The sequence below is a fragment of the Lonchura striata genome, chromosome Z (genome assembly GCF_046129695.1).
Source record: "Lonchura striata isolate bLonStr1 chromosome Z, bLonStr1.mat, whole genome shotgun sequence".
Lineage (NCBI taxonomy): Eukaryota > Metazoa > Chordata > Aves > Passeriformes > Estrildidae > Lonchura > Lonchura striata.
Window position 1 is genome coordinate 15,364,761 of NC_134642.1, and position 24,022 is coordinate 15,388,782.

Sequence of the window (24,022 nt, forward strand, 5' to 3'; positions counted from 1 at the left end):
AATGCTTTGCAATCCATTGCAGCTGTATCAGGAAAGTAGTGATGGAAAACTATGAAATTCCGGGGATTATCCTGCAGGACCCTTACTTGCCTTTGGATTTCCAGGCACATTTTACTCACCAATCTACAAAAAAGAGGCCAGTTATGAATTACCCTCTTGATGCTTCCCTAATACTTTTTTTTAATGTCTCATCTATAAGCATTTCTGTCATTTTTGTAATATCTTTACTGCTCTCAGTATTTCACAGTTCTCCTCAGTGGGCCCTAGGTACTTGCATGAAGTGCTTCAGAAGACAGATGGGGACTGGATGAGTTCCAGAGCTCAGCAGTGTTTGGCAGCAAGGTGCACACTGCAATGCTGGGACATGGCATGCTACAAAACAGAGGCAGAACCCCATTTTACTTTAATTTCCACAATTCATTAAACACTAGCCAATCAGCATCTTACATCTGCATGGTTAACCAGCAGTCTAAAGAATGCTATAGTCTAAAAAATACATGCATCTTCTGGTCATAGAGGGGCAGGATGAGCTTTGCAAAGGAAAGCTGACAAAGGAAAGGATTTATCAGGAGGAGGATGGGATGAACATGAGACTACTTGTATGCTGTTGTTGCAGATATTGCTGCAAATATTCCTAAGAGGGTCTTTTCACACCCAGACTTGGAGCTATGGAAGTTCTACCTGAGAGCACCACTTAGTTTTTCAGGATTTTAAGTGGAACCTGAAACAGGATTTAGTAATTTGTGGAAGACAACCACAGTTAAGCAAATCTTCTTCCTACTCCCCACTACCCCACTGGCAATGCTCTGCAAGAGTGTAGTAGCAAGGTCATGTGCAATTTCCCCCATCACAGACCATAGATGGATATCTTCATTCCCCTGGGTACAGCAGAATGGGAATGTTGTGGTGGCTTCCCCTAAATGGGCACAGCTTTCAAGATTGGTAAAGGGCTGAAACATGAAAAATGGGCCAAGAGGCTCAGACTTTATTATATATAGACTTTATTATATATTCCTAGCTACTGAACTGGTACTTAAGTTGTCCTGCTAGCTATATGCCAATTACTGTCATTCACACAAGTTCTAATGACCTTGGCAGTGGTCACTTTATTGACACTGAAGTTAGAGGGCTTTGAGGGCTTGACAGTATGTTTGGAACATATTTCTGGAGGAAAAATCAAGAACCACAGGGAAGGAAGTGACAGTGGCATTTATGTGCCACCAATGCAACTCAGAGTTAATTTGGCACACTAGGAAAACATACAATCCACGCTCACCGAAGTTTAATAGAGGCCCTGAGTAATCCAGCTGATCAAGGTTAAGCAGGGGTGGGGAGAGAGAGGAAACCCTGCTGAAACAAAAGAATTGAGCTCAAAGAAAAGTACAGAGTCCTTGGGATTTTTGGAATGGTTTGGGTTAGAATGGACCTTAAAGATCATCTAGTTCCAATACCCCTGCAACAGGCAGAGTCACCTTCCAGTAGATTAGAGTGTTCAGAGCTCCATCCAGCCTGGCCTTGAACATGCCAAGGATGCAGCATTCTCAATGTCTCTGGGCAACCTATTGCCATGCTTCACCATATTCACAGTGAAGAATTTCCCCTTAACATCTAATCCAAATCACCGTTCTTTTAGTATAAAATAATTCCTCTTTGTCTTATCTCTATCTGCCCACGTAAAAAAAAAAATCTCTGCATCTTTTATATAAAACCATTTTAAGACCTAAAGGGCTGCATATACACAATTCTTCACAGAATCACAGAATATGCAGATTGGAAGAGACCCAAAAGGATCATCAAGTCCAACTCCTGGTCCTACACAGCACCATCCCCAAGAATGCACCATGTGCCTGAGAGCATTGCCCAAAGGCTTCTTGAACTCTGGCTGGTGCTGTGATGACTTCTCTGGGGAGCCTCTACCAGTGCTCAGCCACCCTCTAGGTGAAGAACCTTTTCCTGATATCCAGCCTAAACCTCCCCTGACACAACTCCAGGCCATTCCACTGGGTTCTGCCACAGAGAAGAGATCAGTGCCTGCCCCTCCTCTTCCCTCACATGGAAGTTGTAACTGCAGTAAAGTCTCCCCGCTGTGTCCTCTGGGCTGAACAAGCCAGGTGATCTCAGCTGCTCCTCATACAAATTTACCTCAAGGCCCTTCACCATGCTCATGATGCTCCTTTGGATGCTCTCTAATGGCTTAATGTCTTATACTGTGGTAACTAACACTGCACACAATTTGCAGGACATGTGAACCTCACTCCCTAAAGAAAGAAAACACCACAAAACGTAATTGACAATTATGATATAACTTGCCTTGAAGGCACCTCTCAGATCATGAGCTATAGCCTTGAGCATGACAGAGACTAGGCAAGTGACCTACACTGGCCCACTGGCAAAGAACAGTTAAGATATAAGTAGTGGGCAGGATTTCTAAAATGTGTTTTATGTGAAACATTTTATGTTTATATGGAAATTTCTTTCTCAGAACTCAGCTGTGCTATTAGGACCAATGCTTGTCTTCCTTTAGGAATGATGTAGAGTTTCTTTTAAATGTGGTTTTCTGGGTTGTTCTCATTCCAAATTTTTTCTGCACTTGCACAAGATTACTTGTAGACTATAGCATATTTTGTGATCTCTTCTTGATGTCTCAAACAGCTGCATCATTCCATAGCAAAATCAGACTTCACCTCCAAAGCATATTTGTTATTCCTTGCTCTGCAGCTGAAACATCTAAGTTTTATTTTCTCAATTTTTTGGTCACTGCGTATATGATGTACTTCTGGGCAGGCTTGTATTGATCTAAAAAAACATAGTAAATTTTCCAGGCTCAGATTCAAGTTGCATTAACTGGAAAAGGCAGATCACTGTAAAATGCAATATTCTCAAGAATCAATAAATCTTGCTATCAGAACAGATGAAGGTTTTCTCTGCCTCCTCTCTACTTTCCAGCCACCTCTTCAGAGAAAAGCAGGAAATTTTGCTGTGCAGGAGGAATAGTCACAAACCAAGTCCCCACAGTACCCTCCAGTGCTGCTCTTCCCATGGCAGCAGCATCCACTCTCTGGGTACTGTACTAGGCATTAAGTTTAAAATGTTATTTATCCCTCTTCAAAATTTCTATTTAATTTATAATTGTTCACTAAACCCAGAAGATAGATATGGTTATCAAATCTGTTTATTTTGGGAAGGGGGTGAAAAGGAAAGAAGGGAAACACGAGTAGTTAATATCAGCTTTAGCACTAGGCAAAAAGGAATCACAAAATTCTATGGACTGGCTGACACCTCTGGAGGTCCTCTAGGCCTGATCCCAGAAGGGTTGGGGCAGCATGTTACTCTGGAGCATGTCTAGGTGGGCTTTTAATACCCCTAACAACACCTGACAATATTTCATCATTGGTCAGAAAATTTAAGTATCAACAGAGCAACAATTAGCTATAAAATAATCTTGCCAATTCAGTGTGTTAACAATTTTTGGCAGTATTACCATCTGAGACAAATAATGTCTCATTAAGAATTTGGGAACTTCCTCTTATGTTAGCAGGATATTTTCAATTGCATCTTTTCATCTAATCTAAGAAAATTACTACTGCTTTCCTGTTTTCTGATGCTAAGAATTAATTTATTTTCTGAATGGGGCATTTTAACCACCTGCATGAGGAAAATGTCATTGCAACCACAGTATTTTATAATCCTGGGTGTCTCTTCAATAACAGGTGTATCAGATTTTCGTGCAATACTTCAGGAAAGAGCTCTGGGATGTGATACCTTTGGGTACTTGTACCTGCAGGCTGGTCCCCTATCCTACAACCTACATATTCGTAGCAGTGACTGTGCCTCCTATCTCTTATCAGTTCATCTTTTGATGACTCTTAGCCCTCAGGCTTCTTCTAGTGCCATACAACATGGCACAGCAATTACCTCAGAGGGCCCCAACAGCTCACCTGCATCTCAGGAAAGCACTCTTATAATGAATCCTCCTCCCTGCTGCCAGATATAAATCAGTCAAGAGAGTGTATACAACCTTCATCTGCCCTTGCCTGAAGCAAGTGCTACCTGTTTTGCATCCCATCTGACCTTCTGGTAAGGTTGCTGCACTTATTGCCCCTGGTGAAAGGCCATATTTGCACTGGGTGACATGCAGAGGTGTATTTAATAAGTTGAAAAATCTTGTTATAGTTTTTTATTTCTTCTAATTTCAGATGATGAAAAAAATCTTGCAGGCAATTTAAAATTCAATTCTACAACAGGAAAGTAACTGAGCTTTCATTGAAAGTAAGCACTTGTAAGTGCAAAATGAAGCATGAAAGAAGTGAAAATGTAATGGGAGATGCATTACCCTGGGGTGGAATGAAGCAGACCTGTGACCTTGGGAGACACTTCTCCGTTACATGTTAGAAATAAGTAGATGCATTTCTAATCAGCACAGCCAGGGTGAAATAGCAAGAGAAAAATGAACCCAATCCACCATTTGCCTAGGACTAGCAGGTGACAGCACTACACTACATGAGAGGGACTCAGGATGTGGCTTGGGAGGAAATAAGCCTGGAAACCCAACTCCTTACAAGCACAGAAAATGCTGGAGTGACAGTCACTCCCAGGTTGTGGAAAGCATGGGGTTACAGAGCTGTCACATGAGTCACAGCAGCAAGGTCTGTCACTGCTCTTGTCTCCTGAGAAGACTGGATATGTATCTATCCAGGAAGGGGATCTCTGAAACAAGCATTCTGTTTCACACAAAACCCCGTCTGTGCATTAAAAAAATACGCAAGATTTCTGCAAGCTCCTTTCCAGCCCTCCAATCTCTCCAACGCATCTGTGAACGCATCATGAAAATTCTCCAGTGCTCAGGTGAAGTCAGCTGAGGTGATTAACGTTTCAATGTCTGACTTCTTCTTTAGCATATCCACTTACAATCTGTAAACAAATCCTGCCACGTAGTAAACTAACAAACATTTCTATGAAACTATTTATTTCTATTTCCCCAGCATTCTTGCAACAATATAGAAATCACAGAAATAATGTGAATGGCATTTTCTGTTGCTCTTGCAAACAAACCAGTTGATGCTAGCAGTAATGTTCAAATGACATTGTAAAGCTAGACTTTCAAAGCCAGCTTGCATTACCTTGATTCTGATCCCACAGAATGAAATGAGGTCAGCTTTGACAAATACTGAGAATCTCAGCCATGAACACTATTGTTCTTACCTATAAAAGATATTTCTCACTGAGAAGGCAACAAGCCATTCAAATATAAATTACCTTATGCCAGGTACAGACTAACTTTGGACCTTGCCCTGTGGATGGCAGTGAGAGTGTTGCAGCTCAGACCATGTACCACAGATCACTTAATGATGACCCAGGTTAAAGGGTCTGTTCAAGGTCTCAAAGACAGTCTATGCCAGAGTGAGGTATTAAAATCAGCTTTCCTAATTTCTGGAGCACTGCTGCAGCCACTATTCTTATCAGCTTGTCACTGATTCTTCAGTATTTATGTGTGGACATCATGCTAATTTATGGTGTTTCTTTACAAGTGTGTCTAGAACAGCTGGATTTGTCACAGGTGCAGAAGCAAAATATTTCATCAGACTGAAGCTGAATTACTGAGACCATAATCTCATTCACAACTCAACCTCCTCAATTTAAAAGCTGTTAAGGTCTCCTTTGTGAGCACATTTTTTTTCTTTTAATTAAAACATTATCTAAGTTCAGTGTATGTTAAGAACAACAATTTTGATGGTATTTCTCTCGCCAAAAACTCATCCTGCAAGTAATCATTTTTCCTTTTCAAAGCTTTTGTCTTACTCAATATTAGAATATTAATACATCAAAACTATGATGTCCTTCCAAGGTCACAGCATAACTATATCCACTTTAGTTCCAGAACATTATTCAGCAAAAATAAAATAAATTATCACAAGAACAGTTCACAGTCAGTGTGCCAACTTATTTTTAAGTACTACAAACAAAGGTATGCAGATGTTTTTCTCTGAATATTCCTTGGAGTACACTTTTTACCTGTATGTTAATTTTCTGGAAATTTCACTTTGTTTTTATGGTACTTGAAGAGAATAAGTGTCAAATTCACAGGTTTGATACCCAAAGAACCCTTCTCCAAACAAAATCATTTCCCAAGCTTTTAATCACAAACTATATTCACCCAGAAAAGCCATGAAGACTTAAACACAAGAGAACAGGGCCACGTAACTGATGGTCTAGTCAACATGTCTCAGTTTTAAGCACTGAATTCTCAAAATGTTTGCCATAAATCCAGGATTCAGGAAGAAGGGGAAATTTTTACTAAGAAGCTCAAGGATAGGAAATAAGGATCATGTCACTACCATTCTGGAAGAAGAAGGAGCACTGAAAAAAATAAAATAGATCATGCATTGCTGAATTATTTACTCTGCTACCCAGGACATATTTGGAACAGTATTGCATTAGAAGGGAGGTTAAACGCAGTGCTACTGCAGTCTGTGCTGTCAGGTGAGTGATATTTCTTTGGAGACAAAGTATTTTGGGGTTTTTTTCCCAATGAGTAAAGTGCTTATATTCACTTCCTGTCAATCAGCCACAGGGAATTGTCTGGTGGGTCTTGAAGTGTAAAGAGGCAACATCAAGGGGAAACTACTAATAAAGGAGCAGCAACTGGGAGGAAAAAGAATTGAACTTCTGCTGAGCCTGCCTCTGATTCTCTAGGAATTATTGTTCAATCAGGCATTCATAAAAGTCAGCTGAAAACTTAGAGAAGGAGTCAAGAATGTGATTTCACTCAGTGCTCTACCGTAGAAGTGCTCATATTGCAAGGCATAAAAGTGTTGCTGTTAAATACCTATCAAATTAAACTAGGGCAAACATGCTAGAAGAGAACAAAGGGCTTAGGGGAAAAAAAAAAAAAAAAAAAACCAACAAAAAAACAACCAGAAAAAGCCACCATCTTTTATTTTTCATTGGAACTATCTGTTTGTATCTCCCTCTCAGGATCAGTAACTGTGTCACTCTGTGTCAATCCACAGCACAGCCCGGAGGTTTTTCAGAAAGCCCAAGTGTGACACTGTGCTTCTGTTAGTGCTGTTGACATTACTCAGCTTGGTGATTTGCCTCCAAGGGCAGCACAAATGGGTTGGCTGTGGTACCTCGTGGGAAGGGATGGCATGCCCGGCGGGCAGCGCTCCACCGAGGGTCCCGCTGCAGACAGCCAGATGCCAGACTCCCAGCCAGAAGCCAGTGCAGCAACACGACTAATTTTCTGCTCCCCACAGCACCACTGAGCAGTTTGTGACACCTCCCCCTCCTTTCTCTCATGCAACAAAGGCTATATTGTAGGGAGGGGCATTCCCAATTCAAGGGTAGAAAAGCTGTGTATTCAGTATTTTTGGGGGATGATGGGGGAAATAATTACACAGCAGCACAGCCGGTTGCTCTGGTTTTGTCTGATTGCTTAGCATACTTTCAAAGGAAAGCAAGTTGTCACTATAGAAACTACCACATCATATGGCTATTCATGGTGCCTCTGAAATACAGAATATGTTTTAATAAGACATTTGTACTTTTTCCTGCCTTTAGAATACACTGCATAATAAATAGCTAGGTTTTGTTTTGTGTGGGTGTGTGGTTTTGTTGTTGTGGGGTTTTTTTTGTTTGGTTGGTTGGTTAGGTTTTTTTTTTTTTGGTCTTGTTTTGGTTGTTGTTGGGTTTTGTTGCTGTTGTTTTCATAGTTGTTGTTTTAATTATTATTATTATTTCTTCAAGTTTACTTTTCCACCATTGAATGGAGTACAGGGGCAGGGTTTATTTGGAAATTGATTTCCACAAGTGAGAAATGACCAGTCATTTCAGTCTGTTTTTAGCAGCAACATCATATCACTGTGGAAGAGCTCACATTGAGGGATAGGTGTTGAAATGAACAGGGCTCGTGCCTTTATTAATGTCCAGCTCTTTATTAAAAAGATTAGCTGGGCAGGGGGCTTGACATGGAGCTCACCCTTGCTGGTGTAGCTTTCCTGGTAGCCGAAGGGTGAGAAGGCGTGCACAGTCTGTCCCTGGAGTCTCCATGGCACACTGGTAGCTGGAGGTGAAGAGGTGTCCAGTCTGTATCTGAAGTCCCAGCAGACCGTCCTCTCTCCTTTCCTCCTGGCACACTGGTAGCCGCAGGGTGAGGGGATGTGCAGAGCCTGCTGCCAAAGTCCAGCAGCAGCTGTCCCCTCTCCCTACCTCCTGGTAACACCAGGAAGAGCTGCTCCTTTGCTCCTGCTTCCCACAGCCCAGTCCAGTCTGGTCCTATGCAGGTTATGGTGACAGGTCAAACACAGACTAGGGATGTGGCTCCCTTTTCCCCAGCCAGTGCACCCATCCAGCCCCTCCACTGTACCCAGCCTTCCATTTAGGGGTGTTTTCATCCCCAAAATCCCCTCCCATGATTCCACTGGTCCCTCTATTTTGCATCCCTAGAATGGCAGTGTGGGTGGGGGGTGTAGGTGATTCCCAGGAGCAGTTAGCTAATTAACATTTCAATGTCAGTACTTAGCTCAATTCAGCAGTGTCCCCATAGGAACCAGGAAGGCCCTTTTGTTCATAACAGGTGTTACAGGTAAAAATGATCCAGCCAAAGTAATATTTAATAAGTTTTTATTCAGCAATTAATATTTGGTCTAAGACAGCCACAATCAAAAGGACAGTGCCGAGCGCAGGATCGGTGCTGGGTGAGACACAGACCTGACCGCTACAGCATTGGGTCTCCTATGCTCACACCAACTGCTCTGTCCAAGCGGTTCTTATACTGTCTATTCTGCCTGAGACCAGGTTTTCTGTGATCAAGTTTTCTTCCTTTCAGAGTCCCACATATTCATGGAGTTTCTTTTCTCCACATTGAGATGAACATAATCATGTCTGGAGAGCGATGTATGTCCATGACTGAGTTACCGGAACTTGGCATTGAGATGTATCTTTCCGATGGCTTCAGCTATCTCAATCTTTGATATTTATTGATCACTTGGGAGTTCCCTGGATCACCCTGGGTAACAACCCATCTCCAAGGAGCTGTGTTTATTCATTTGCAAATGAGGTCCTCCTCCCTCTTGTCAGTGGTGGTTTCAACATATTGTGAAACAATCCCCCAGCTCTGGCTTGCATGCTTAAAATTTTATAAGAATATTTCTCACCAACATAATGTATTTTATTTATGTTTCTTTTTATAAGCAAAAAATATCCAAAATATACATAACAATAGGTATAGTAAAACTGAGTACAAAAATAACTGTCAATCCACAGCCCATTGGGAAGGAGAAGCAAAGAGATCACATGCATTAAAGTCCAGCAGGTCCCAGTTTGATGGCCAATTTTGGTAATTCAAAAATCAGTGTCTACAGAGAAAAAAGCACTAGCTGTTTGCATTGACTTTGTAGGTAATAGAGCTATCACATAAAAGATAAAACATCATAAAAAGTATGAATACATGTAAAATCTCTTGAGCGAGTGAAGTGCTCAGTAAACACATTAAGAAAAACATAGTGCATGTAACCTTCCAGTGATCATTTCCCTGTAACCCATGGTGACCTATTTCTATTTTAATATCTTTGCCATGACAGAGCTGAGAAGATATAAATCATTCAGTGGCACAAACCCACTGAACTTCGCTTTTGTTCAAATTTTCACCTCTCAGCTCCCAGATCTGTTTTTTCTTTTATTTCTCTTCACTGAAAGGAATAGAAGACTTTTGTCAGAAGTTTCTGATATGCTGTCTGGGCTCCCTCTTTTCTCACAGTGAAAAGCTCCCTCTTTTACCCCCTTTTTTTTGTCAAGTGTTTCTTGCATGAATAAAGAAGTATTCAGAAGTACAGGATTATTTAATGAGATTCTCTGGATGTTTTCCACTCCTTCACCACAGCTTTCAGCTCAAAACAACCTGTTCCACCAATCCAGCCTGCTCCCTCAGCCTCATGTCCTGCTGGTCTGCCACACAGGCTCAAGCATCCTTGCTGATCCATGTGTATTGCTACTTGTTTATCTTTTCTAGCTCCTCTTCATCCTCAAACTCTCCAGTTTCCCAGCTGTCCTTCTTGTGACAAAGCAAGTTTTTACCCGCTTCATTCTGCAAGAGCTATCAAGCCTTTACTTTCACCCAAAGCTGTAGGTTGCCTTCTGCTCCCTCTGTGCACAGTGCAGAAAGTGGCAGGCAGATGGAGGAGCATTCCTGGGGCCAGGTTGGGTCCTTCATGCCCATACAGTCGAGCTGGAGGGCAGAGGGGCCAGAACTAAGCACCAATGGTGTTCTCAGATATCTGAGTACAAGCAATCCCAGGAGCTAGGCAAGGAACTCAGATCAGTCGGGCATCTGGCCAACTGGCCTAAACCGTGTCTGTCTTGCACAGAAAGGCAAGCCTAGGAAGCTAGCATTTCTGTCTTCATACCTTCCTCAGAGACACCACAGCTCTTATAATGCCTCCATGCATACTTCATTGTTTAACTACTGGAAAATTACTGTTAATCAACCATAGCCAACTGGCCATGGCCTGAAGACTGGAATGAATTAAGAAATATGCAGATCCTGGATCTATACCAAGCATTACTTCAGCAGAGTTTTCAGGCCAGTTTTGAATGAGGTACTGGATAATCCCTACCCATGAATATAAACTTGGTCCTTACATACCTTTGTGTATCAGTTTGGCAGATTCATATTCAGAGGTCTGCCTGCTGTTAGACCTTGAAGTTACAAAGAAAGATGATGAATGGAGGCATTTCTGATGGGCCAGATGGGTCTGTTCACAGTCCAATGTTATTTGGTGTATTTTCATTTAGCTGATGACAAACTTACAGCTGGAAAAGTTGGAAGTAGAAGCAGAATGGGTAGACTGGTGAATAGATGAGGTTATGACTACTGTCAGATCTGTATTCCAGTAGTAAGAAAATTTCATACTAACATTTCATTATATCTATAGATAACATCTCAGATTGAAGTCTGTAGGACACGCAAATACAGGAATAGTTAGGAAGCATGAGATTCAAAATTATTCAGAGTCAAGCAGGTTAACCCACTGATCCTGCCCTTCCAGCAAACCAAACAAAACAAGCAATAAGCACAGATCTATCGCAGAAGTAGGGATGAGTTACTCTAAAGCTATATGTGGCGTTTGTACAGAAACTATGGAATCCGACACCTCTGCTGGGAACCACTGTGATGGACACATTGCAGAGCTGAAGAGAGTTCAGAGGAAAACAAGGGGAATGACAAGGGGAAGTCCAAGAGAAGCTATTTACTGAAGAAGCACTGTCTAGTCAATTTAGCCAAGTAAAGGTTAAGAGGTGACTTGCTCCCTGTCCAGGAATTGCTGCATGAGCAGGTAATTACTATGAGCAAAGAGCTCTTCAGCAAGCAGGGGCTTAACAAGATCAAATGGCTAGAAGCAGAAGCCAGCTGAATTCACAGTAAAAAACCCTCCTGTTTAAAAAACAGTAACCAATAGAGCAATTTTCTAGGCCAATGTTGTCACTTCAATGTTTTATCAAAACTCCCTTTTTTTCCTTTGAAGATATGTCAGGAGTTAAGCTCTTAAGGTAGGAATAACTCAGCTAATTTCTGTGGCCTACTTAAAAATCATGACAGCAGCAGCTGCAGATCTGACTTCCAGGTCCATGTAAAACACCTCCTAGAGAGACCAGAGTGGGTGGCTGGGGAAGGCTGAGAGAGAGGCTGGGCACAGCACAGTGCTCCCACAGGACAACCTCTGCAGTTTCCTCTGTTGACAGTGCCAGGAATCAGCCTGAAGGGAGCTGGGTCCCTGGAGCAGGCTGCTAGCCTCTGTGCACCACAAGAGGCAAAACCCTCAACCTGCCAGAAGCAAGCACAGAAGGTTAACAGAAATACCACCAGGAGAAAGGTCAAACCAGCAAGCCTCAGGAAAGCTCAGAAGACAGTGAGAAGTCTGGGAAAGAGAGCCCTCCCTGCTGGGACCTTGGGCCAAGGGCATTGCAGAGCTCAGCCACTTTCCTCCTCCCCTGAGACCACCTGCCCTCCAGAGCAGCAATGGCTGCTGCAGCCCTTGGGGCCTCTTTGTTTACAGGCAACAAACACTAGCGTGGCTCCAGACACCCAGCTGCTGCAAAAGAGTCAGACCACCTCCAGATGCTCCCTCATTTCCTTCCTCTTCCCTCATTCATACTCTAAATGATACCAGTCATTATCACCTGTCATCTCCTTCATCAGGCCTCCTCCTGCTCATTATCACTATCTTCCCAGTTCTCCTCCTTCCCCCACACCTCTTAGCAATGAGCAAAGTGCAGTATGATAGAGTCCAGTATACAAATCCTTAAGCACAGTTTGCCCCTGTTGTGTGGCCACCAGGAGCAGGTAGATACCTGTTGGAAAAAGCCACATTCCTTCAAGGAGCTGGAGTTTCCAAACAGATACTTTCCAACAGGGGCCTCTGGCAAAGGTGAAAATATAGTACAGAGCTTCCAAAAACCTAACATAAAAATGTCTTGGAAGTATATAAAAAGTAAAGTGCAGTCATTGCCAGGGAGAATAAACTAGAAATCATCCAGTGTTGTAAAAAAATGAAAAACTTAGGGGAGAAAAACAATTTCAAAGCAAGTGCTACGTTACCAGAAAAAAATAGATAAGGTTCAACAAGGCACCAAAAGGGAAACAGGGATTTACAATAAAAGAAAAACAGGTAATGTGGGTAACCAGAAGAGTGTAGCAGTTAGCAGGACTACAGACTTGGTCACGCAACATATCTGGGAAATGTTATAGCTGAGTGTCCTTCTTCACTAGAAAGTCTAAATGTTTGCACTCTTCACATATAAATCCATCAGTTCTTTGGAGAAAAGACTACATGCATGTAAACATAAAATACCATCAATATTCAGACATTAAGAAGAGTAACAAAATGTTCTGCATGGCTCCCAAAAGAGCAGGTAACTGCACCAGAAACTTATCTAGAAAAAACATCATTAATTATTGCAAAAATGTTAGCAGAAGAAAATTCTGCTTCTATTAGGAATGATGGCCTTTCACTTCCTTTTGCAATTGGCAGCCATCTATTTTTGGTTCAGAAATACATAATGTTAAGACCATAAATCTCAGTGACAAGACTATAGTCTCATGCTTCTGTGGACAGCTGGCCACCTGCCCTCACAGTAGCAGTGAATTTTGTCATGCACCGACAAGATTTTCATCATTGATCTGTGCATTCAAACCTGATGGCGTTTGCAGAAGACTTATCCACAGACCCCCTCACTGCAGCAAATCCCAGAAGATTCGGACTCCTAGGTCAGCTCTGTGCCTGCTCAAGTAACATTTGCTGCTGTCAGCACAGGATGCACTCCCTCCACAGTCTATCTCACATGCATAAGAAACAAGAGCCACAACAGTTTGCATACCTGCAATTAAAAGTCTTTTGCAGTATTTAATGGCTGAAGAGCCATTAAAACATGTGTGGCCCTGTTTCTTAAAATCTGTATAAGCAGGGTACTCTGTATAGTCATATGACAGGAGGGAGGCTACAGAGCCATTTTAGTTCCCCTCCAACAGCCACAGAAGCTTTTAATTGCAGGCTGTAGTCCACAGGGAGTACAGTACTCCTTGTCTGTCCCTGTACTGAAGCAGGTGCTGTTTACCATTCTCACCCTCCCTTAGGAATTTTTCTAAAGGAAAATAGCAGCCTCCTTGAACCGAGCCTGTAGAAAATAGGTTGATGAGGATATGAGTATCTGATCCCATCTCTTGTCTCTTCTCTTATCAATTTGAAAGTAGTTTTAGCTAAATCTAGGAAGTTACAGGTTTTGAGTATCTACAGCTGATTCCAGCAACTTCCCTGACTGCACTTCATGTCAGATCCTGAGCTGTGCTCATTGCCACAAAGGTAGCCTGATATGATTCTATGACACTTCATCTTTGATAGCTTTATTAATATTCTTTATAGTAAATTGCCTTCGCTCCAGTGTAACAGGAGTTAGAGCCTTACCTTCTCTGTGTATGCTGAATTCAAAAAACTGCTTTGATTCATTGGGGAATACAGGATTTTCTATCTTGCCAGATTTCTTTTCCCTTTTACAATCAATGAAAAATTCATTTTTTTAAGAAAAATACAGACGTTGTGTTCTATGTTTTACACAGCTGTTGGTATAATGTTGGCTGTGTTTTATATTTGCATGTCTGAGGGGCAGTTCAGATGGTAGCAGTCTAGTTAGTACTGTGTATGTAGAAAAAATGTATGTACATGCAGAAAAAAAGGTTGAAAATGCTCTTTAAAGGGAGAATGATTGGTTTCCATTTCTCATTGAAAAAACTGCAGTCCTTTGTGGAGAAGCCTTTCTTACCAAGAAGTGTTAGAACAGTATTTAATAAGTCTTTTATGTTGTGGCGTGGCATGCGCTCCTCTTGCCGCGGCACTCCGAGCCGTGCCAGGCTGGGCGGTGAGGGAAGAGAACGGGCGGCCGCTTCCCCCTGCAAGCTCTGCAGTTCAGTTCGTGGCACGCAGGGACAGACGAAGGCGACACGGGACTTGGGGGGTGAACGGGATGGTTTTATTCACTGAGCCCCAAGACTCCCTTGGGGGCGGGAGCAGAGGTTTTATACAGAACTCAGGAGGACGGGTGTAGGAACAGTAACCAATAAGGGAATAGCAGGGGAGGAATTTAGGGCAGAACTAACATCTGGAAGCTGAGGAGGGGGCTAGAATGAATGACAGGGAAGGTTCCAGGGAAAGGGGCAGGGAAAGGGAGGATTGACCACTTGGAGATGAGGGGGGGGTTAGGGGAGAGCTAGGGAAGACTGACACTGGGGAGAGGAGGAGATTGGGGGGTTGGGGGGGGGGAAACAGATATTAAACAAATATTAAATGAAAGAAAAACACACCACCGCATCTCCCTCTTTTCTTTTACAAAAAGAAGGAGAATTCTGTGGTTTAAGCAAATTAATAAAACATGCAAATAATATAAAATCATATGATAACATTGTAAATTACTTAAAGGACATGAAAGACACATTATTGCATTTATAGGGCAGGAAGAGTAGTAACATCCTAAATCAGACATAAGACTGTATAAAACTTGCTGTTTTGCTGCTCTGAGTAACAATCTAGAATAATGTAAATAATTGAAATAATTGAAATAGAATTGAAATCAGATAAAGACTAGGTGATTGAAATAGAATGAAATAATTGACAGAAATTAAACTAAAAAATTTAATTAGAATGATTAAAATTACAACTATTTAATTTAAGTAAAATAATTAAATGGAATTATTGGAATTAAATACAATAAAAGATCAACTAAATATAACTACTAAATTTTTAAACCTCGCAGCAATGCAGCAAGCCTGAAGCGATATACTAGTTATGCGATTCCTGTAGCAATAATGGTTAAAAACACAGCCTTTAAGTCAAAAAATATTAGAAAAGACTGAATTAATTATAATTATAACAAAACAACTTAATATTGAATTAAATTGTAACATTATATATTATTAAAAAAACATAAGTTGAAAGACATCAAAAAATGATAAACTAATTGTGATTACAACATATGAAACATATAAAAACTTCATCTGGAATATATAGAATTGTCCTAAACGAAAGTCCAAATTAAGGGTACAAAGCATAGCAGGATTTGTGACTTCATCTGATTTAGAATTTGCTTAGTTACGGCGTTTGCGATATTCAGCTTCTTAAATTCTTAAAGCAGAGTCAGCGGATAGCGGCGCTTGTCTTAAAGCAGAGTCAGCGGATAGCGATGTGGTTTGTTCAATTTGAATGTTTGTTTGCGAGGTGGGCATAATATCTTGAGTATTAATTAACTGGGATGATATTTCTTTCTATAAAATATAACTCAACAAATAGATTATTCAAAAATTAATTAAAAGCAAAAAGAGGAATTTGTAGTTAAATAAAAAGGAGTATTGGGTAGGGTACATTAAGGAATAGGATAGGGGAATCAGACAATCACTTAATTAGTGATTGCCATGATTAACAGGGGGTATCGGTAGGGGGTGGACTGGGGTGTCGCCATTTTAGGGGGAAGACAAAATGACGGATCCTCAGTCCCGGGTTTCGGCTCCATTTCCTCGGAAGAAGATCCCTCCCGACCTTCCCCCCGGAGGAAGAGCCAGAAGAAGGATTGGGGAATATCCAACCCCACCTCCCCACAATAGGGACTAGCCTCGTGCAGGGACGGTGCAGGGCTATTGGGAGAGAAATGGGACTGGCGGGAAACCAGGGGCGGAAAAGAAGGGTCAAGGCGGGAAATGGGTCCCGAGCGGCGTGGCCAGCGCCATCTTGGGAGGGGGTGCCAGATACACTGCACTTGGCCTGAGCAGTGTCCGGCAGGGCACTTGGGGCGGCTCGGCCACAGCAATCCCCAAGGGAGGATAGGAAAGGGTTTTAGGAAAGTCCGAGGGGATGGGGATATAGGGAGCTTCACAGAAGCAAAAAGGGGAAATTTATGGGGGGGTGGGCCCAACGCAGCTGGATGTTGGCGCAATGCGTGGGTGTAAAGGGTCTCTTTTAACAACTCTCCTATAGCTAATGTGTCGCCCTCTTAGCTGTTCCCTACTGGTGTCTTTTCTACCCCCTCCGTCCAGCCCAGAATGGGGAGGGGAGGATAGAGAAGACAACATTTTCGAGGAGAAGAAAAAGCGATCCAATCTAGGTCCCCACAGAAGACTAGGCGAAGAATAGCACTCAGTGCTAGCTTCCCCCAGAAAAGGAAAACCCACCCGCCTGCCAGGGACATGCAAGGCTACAGCCCCAGTCTGGGCGCAGACAGGGGTTAAAACGCAAAAAAAAAAGTGGCAAACCCAGCCGCCCGTCAGGGCGATCCCCACCCCGTGTAGCCTACCTTACCTTGCAGGCTCGGATGGAGATGGCTTGAATCTTCTCTTCGACTCGATGGAAAAGTCGTGCTAAAAACTGGGGATGTTCTTTCCCGGTTTGGCCCTTCCGGAGGCCTGGGTGTTCCCGTTAAACCAAGACTCGTCCCCGAAGCCTTGGTTTCGGCCACTATCAGCCTCCGGTGGTCTCGCTGCAGATGCTGACTGAGGAACGAACCTCTTCTCGGTCAGCCCCTCTTCAGGCTCCCCCAAGCCGCTGCCAAAACCGCCCTCTGTGTCCTCGGGTAAGTCTGCCCGCCAAAAAGCTCTGCAGCCCGGCTGCCCGTGCAGCGTGGCTGCTCCAGGGCGGGTAGATGGCGAGAACAAAGAGGGTCCCGGAGCCTCAATCTTTTTCGCTCGGCGCTCAGCTTCTCATAGCATCCGGCAGAGCTTTTACGGCCGTAGATTTTCCTCTTCCCTCCTTCTTCTTCTGTGAGGCGGGCGCCCCCACGAATTTGCCTGTTTTTTCTACAAGACGAAGGAGGGAACCATCCTCTTGCTACCATATGTTGTGGCGCGGCATGCGCTCCTCTCGCCGCGGCACTCTGAGCCGTGCCAGGCTGGGCGGTGAGGGAAGAGAACGGGCGGCCGCTTCCCCCTGCAAGCTCTTCAGTCTCAGTTCGTGGCGTGCGGGGACAGACGAGGGCGACACGGGACTTGGGGGGTGAACGGGATGGTTTTATTCCATGAGCCCCAAGACCCCCTCGGGGGCGGGAGCAGAGGTTTTATACAGAACTCAGGAGGACGGGTGTAGGAACAGTAACCAATAAGGGAATAGCAGGGGAGGAGTTTAGGGCAGAACTAACATCTGGAAGCTGAGGAGGGGGCTAGAATGAATGACAGGGAAGGTTCCAGGGAAAGGGGCAGGGAAAGGGAGGATTGACCACTTGGAGATGAGGGGGGGGTTAGGGGAGAGCTAGGGAAGACTGACACTGGGGAGAGGAGGAGATTGGGGGGTTGGGGGGGGGAAACAGATATTAAACAAATATTAAATGAAAGAAAAACACACCACCGCACTTTTACAACACAAGTGTTTGGGAATTCAGAAATTCCCCATTGCCTGACTAAGCAGGCAATGAGGGCTCTCCCAATGACTGCCCCACTTAACTTGCAAAGCATCTCCCTGATGCTGGGGAAAAAATATGCTAAGAGTAAATTCTTAACATTTCACTGAGGTTTCAGCTACGATCTATTTTTGTCCTTTGAAACAGTCTTGTTTTTGAAACAAAACCTTTCTCTCTGGAAAACACATTTTCCCCTGAGAAACACCAAAGCAAAGCAGGTAAAAATTTTCAATAAATTATTGCATAGCAAATGCTGTACCAGGCTAGACCAGATCTTCATCTCATCTTGTGTCCCATCATTGGCAAATACCAAAATCCAGTGCTCAGGGCAGGGCAGAGTGACTGTGTTGAGAAGCTGTCTCTGAAAGCTGTCCTGGGAGGAAGTGGCAGCACAGGGTGTTGTCAGTCAGGGCAGCTGGGTTTGTCATTAGCAGCTTCCAGTGACTTTTATTTAGAGAAGCTCAGTGCCTTTTACATTACTGTGGGAATTTAGCACCTATCTGCTGCTACTACTTGTGCTCAGGATCTTCCACACTCAGCTGCAGGTCACATGAAGATCCACATTCCTGTGGCACAGCATGTGATTAAAAAGACATAGAGCTGTTTTTCCTCTGCCCTCATACCGGTGTCTTTCAGTGTCTACAGAGCCCTCTCAACAACACCCTGCCAGCTCATCTCCAAGGTGAAACCCTCTCATTCCTTGAGCAGTGACTGCCCTTCCTCTGACACATGACACATGGAAACAGAGTTTGGCAGAATAACCAGCATGTGGGGATGTCAGGAATTACACAGCATCACAGATATGCATTACACAGCATAAGCAGATATGTCCTAACCTCCTTCCTAGTAACTCTATTTTTAATCCCAAGCAAATTTACATTTTCTGGACTGCGTCTGGCTTTTTATGTTTTTAAAGACCTAATCCAAAACCACCATCTCACTTCCAAGCGGATATAGCAATAGTGTCTTTAGTCCAGAAACTAAGGGTAACTGCCGCTTCCCTATAAAAAGTTCAAATTTTTATCAATCCAGAATATGTCCATAAAGAAGGGGAGGCTTTGCAAAAAGAAAATCCCAAAAGCTTGTTCAGGAAGGAAACTTTCACAGACACTACACTAAACTATGAAGTTCATTGCACCTGATCTGTCACAGCATTTACTTCTATCCTAAGCAAAACTGTGCTTTTCCCAGCATCACTGAACAAACTGGGTTCCCTACACAGGACACAACTTCTGCCTCTTCCATCATTCCCTGTTGCCTTCATGGGAGGCAACGGCTACCTGGTTGCAAGGAACAGCACGGCAGCCCAGCCTAGTCCGGGCTACTTGGGCTAACGACACATGCAGACACCAGTGTGGTGGACGGTCGAAAGCGTTTATTATCTTATCTCATGGGTTTAAATAGTCTTGGGGGACTTTGCTACATCAGGGGGGGTTTGGTAGGGTCTCTAGGGTTAGTCAGGAGTGGAAAACTACTGGGTTAGGTGTGGTTGCATTCTTTGGGGTAATGGATAACATGCTGCAGGAGGAGAGGGGGAAGGGGGTCTTTCTTTCCGTCACATCCCGAAATCTTCCGTTCGCCTGTCCCTATCTACTACATCTCCCCCCTCCTTTTCATAAATAAAATGAGGTAGTCCTAGATATAGGCACTGGAGTGAGGTACAAACTTGTAACTTGGTAAGGAAAAAGGGGTTTGGTAAACTTGAGTCATTCTCGCAAGGCGAGTTTCGAAGGCTTTTGCGACTGATTGTGTTCGCTGTGGTGACCTCTTTGAACACCTTGTCACTTGAGAGATGTTGCATGACCCACCTGAATGGCTGATGAGGGTAGTGGCCTGGGTCGGCTTGCCCCCCGACCACAAGCCCCAACAGCAAAATCACACAAAGACACTGTGCATGTCTGGGTCTCACTGGTGTGGGACTCATGGGCTTTGTCTGGCGGCTTGGTGGTTCGTCATCTCCCTCTGGAACAGGGGTGTACACATCACGGGGACGGTCCATGAGCATGTCCTGCAAACAGAAACTCAGTTTTTCGTTAGTTTCATTCTGAAGGTCAGGTTTGATTGACCTGAGTGGACACCACCTGATTCTGCCCTCTTTTTTGACTGCTGCGTACCCTCGTCCCGTAAGCACCAGTCTCCAGCCCCGTTCCCATTCGCCTAGCTCGTTTTTGATCGTGACCTGCGGGCCCTCCTCTAGTGTCTGGGTGGCCAGTGCTTTCGAACGGGACTCTTTGTCTCATCTCCCCTAGGGAATTGGTTCAGTGCTAGCAATGCGGTTGCCAGCATGCATGTTTGGTCTCCTGAGGGAATGGAATTGGCAAAGCCCTCTGCCTTTGCCAATACTTCTAACTTGGCTTTTAGGGTCTGATTTGCTCACTCAACAATGGCCTGTCCGGTGCTGTTATAAGGGATTCCCTGTATTAAGGTGATGCCACACACTGAGGCGAATTCCTGCACTGATTTGGAGATAAAATTGGAAGCATTGTTTTAATTTGCTTGAGTATACCAAGCCATGCCATAACTGTCAACCAGTGCTGGATTGTGGCTTTAGAGTTACATTTGAGGTGCTGTGTTGCCACGATCACTCCACTGTAAGTGTCCACTGTCACTGCAAGCCATGCCTGGGACGGCCCCCCCACTCCGTTCACTGGGGGGACTTCTTTGCATTGCCAGTGTCGGGGCCACAGTGATTGGGGAAAAATTGAGCAGTCTGCTCCTGTGTCTGCCCAAAACTGAAGCCCTATGACGTGGGGGTCCTGACTGCCATAAAGGCGGCATGTCCTCCACACCTTCGGGGGCTCCTTCCCTATTTTCATGGCTAGGGCCACCCAGGGGTCTCGCTCTGGGGCATTTCCTGCTGGCCCTGTGGCACAGGCGCTGCTTGCGGTGGTAGTGGGTATGAAGATACCGCAGGCTGTGTTGGGAAATTCTGCAATTGTGTCGCTGGCGGGGTTACAAAGCTGGCTGCCTCCCGTGGGGGTATGGGGTATAAGGGTGCCCTGTCCTACTGGGGGTTGGCATAGACGGGCTGCCTTGCATTCGCGGCGGGAGGAGGCTGAGTGTGGCCCGCACGCCCCCTCCCTTTCCCGTTTCCCTGGGGCCGGGACCTGCATTCCTTAGCGAGATGTCCTTTCCTCCCGCAGCTCCAACAGGCTCCTCTCTGGCGTGTTTGGAGTGGAGGCGCCACGGGCTGCTGTGCTGGCTGGGGACAGCTCACTGCAATGTGACCTGCCTCACCACACTTGAAACACGCCATGGCACTGGTCAGGGTGTGGATGGCTGCCTGAATGGGTGTCAGGTGCTCTTCCCTTACCATATGTCTGATCATGTCAGCCAGGCTTGCTCTGGCTGGCAGGGAGCATAAGATATCCTTGGTGACAGAGTTGCACTGCTGGCGCAAGCAGTCAGCTACCACGGGGCCCTTTGCCTCTGCTGGCAGGGTAGAGGAGTCTATCGCTGCCTGCAGGCGATCCACAAACTGCGTGAAGCTTTCGCTCTCTGCCTGCCTCACGGTGGACCACGGCGACGGCTTGGCTACGACCCGGGAGGCTGCACGAATAGCCTCCCTTGCAGCCTGAGTGGTCGCCCTGACCTCCTCAGCCTGCATCTGCGTGGCTTGTTGCAGAGGCATGATCATATCATCGTGCTTTCCTATCAGCCTGGATAAACTCGGTCCGTGTAGTGGCTTCCTTGCGCCAGATGCTTGGGCTAGTAGCTTTGTACAATTATCCTCCCATTCCTGTCTAAACACAATCATCCCTGCACCATGAAGTATCATGCGACCTATTCGCTCGATATCAAAGGGAAGCAGGTCGTCATTATTAAAAGACCATCGATTAAAGTGGAAACCATGGCTGAATTGATTCCTTTTTCTGCAATGGCTTTGACAATTGACTGTACATCTTTTGGGTTTACCGGGGTATATACTCTTTGCTGGTTTCCTTCCGGGCCGGTGATCCTCACTGGGAAGGTTTGCATGGCAGCCGCTGGGGACCATTCCACACAGGCTATTTTTATTTCTCTCCAGTCGGTAAACTGGGCTGGTTCGTACTGTGGCTGCTTTTCGGTGCGGCTTAAAGCTTTACTTGGTTTTGTTTCAAATCATGTTGGCTCCGTTTCCTCTGTTTCAGAGTCCCAGCCGGCTTCTGTCAGCTCTTCCGAGCTGCTGGAGCTGCTGCCGGACTCCGAGTCAGAAGTCCAGTACCAACGCACTTCCAGGGCTCGGTGCCATTTGCCTGGCTCCGACCCCGCTCCTCCACCCGGGGGTGGCACCGCTCCCGCCCCCCGGGCTCGCCCTTCCTCCTTCTGGGGGAGGTCTCTCCCTTAAATGGTAGCAGCATTCGGCACAGCTGCTGGTTGGCTCCGTGCCCTCTGCCGCTCTCCTCCTCTTTCTCCCGCATACGCGCATTTGTAATACCCCATGCCTCTGGGCTTTTCGCGCCGAGACTGCCCGCGCCCCGCCCCTCTCCCTGGCTGCCAGCACCATTTTCAATGGAGTAGGGTGGCGGTGTGGTTAGGATTTTTTCCCGAGCTGCGGTTTCTGCCTCTCTGGCTTCCTTTGCCAGCCCCTGCCAAACGGATTCTGCGTGCTGCTGCACCTTCAGCAACGGGTCACTGATCGGCGGCAGCAGGACGGATGGGGAAGCCACGGATTTTTGGGAGGTTTCCGCGGGGGGCCCCGGGCCCCGGCCCGGGGAGGGGGGTGACGCGCTGGGCCCCCCCGGATCCCCGCTCCCGGGCGGATCACCCTCAGGGGCGGTTTGCGTTGCCGCTCCTACCCCTAGCTTGGGTGTAACTAATAAACACGTACGCGCTGCGCTCCATGTCTCTTGCTCTTCTAATGCTTTGCGTAGGGCTTTTTCTACTTTGCCCCATGCCTTAAGGCTTCTGCCACTGCCTGAGGATTTCGTGTCCTTGGCCAGTGTGGCTGTGCGTTTCTCCAATATCTCTGGATGCAAAACATCCACGGGGCGGTCAATTGCCCCAAGCTCAAGCAGCCTTGCTATAGCAAGATAAAAGTCTTTGAGCTTACACTCAATTCCCCATTGCTTATGAACCTCACTTACGACCCTGGCGATGGCGTCCATGACGACTGCGGGTCCTGGGACATCTCCCTCGCCGAGAACACGGTCTCACCGGTCTGGCCGCTGCTCTTGTCCAGGCGACACCCACTACCCGAGCGAATCTTTCCTGGGTTTTGGCACCAGATATGTTGCCTTCATGGAAGGCAACGGCGACCTGGTTGCAAGGAACAGCATGGCAGCCCAGCCTAGTCTGGGCTACTCGGGCTAACGACACATGCAGACACCAGTGTGGTGGACGGTCGAAAACATTTATTATCTTATCTCATGGGTTTAAATAGTCTTGGGGGACTTTGCTACATCAGGGGGGGTTTGGTAGGGTCTCTAGGGTTAGTCATGAGTGGAAAACTACTGGGTTAGGTGTGGTTACATTCTTTGGGGTAATGGATAACATGCTGCAGGAGGAGAGGGGGAAGGGGGTCTTTCTTTCCGTCACATCCCGAAATCTTCTGTCCGTCTGTCCCTATCTACTACAATTCCCCCAACTAGCACTGTGCCTGTGATGTTGCTAATTAGCCCATAGCATGATTAGTCAAGTCAGACATATTGTAAATTGAGTTCTAGAGATTTTTAAATCCTGATATTTGAGTTAACCTTTAATTAAAATATTTATAAGCACAAAACATCCTCTCTGAGCACACTGCACCAGACAAGACACTGAAAATTAATTGGCCTAGTAAAAGTTATAGACTAAGAAACAGTGATAATCAGAAAAAAGGACAGCAGACACTGTTTTAACAATAAGCTGCCCTAAGTTTACAGACAGGAGATATCAACAGGAAAGCTGCAGTATCTCCATAAGTCAGCATTATTTTCTGTAGAAGGTGAAAACAGTAACTACTGTTCAGCCAATAGGTCAAGAGAAAACAAATATGTTTGAAAGGGTAAGTGAAAAGAGTAACATGGAACATTTCTAAAAATACTACTGATGTTAATAGAAACACATGAGCTAGCACTTTAGCAACAGAGAGAAGACTCAGCAGGTCCTGTTTTTTTCTAACCCCACCTTCCTTTGT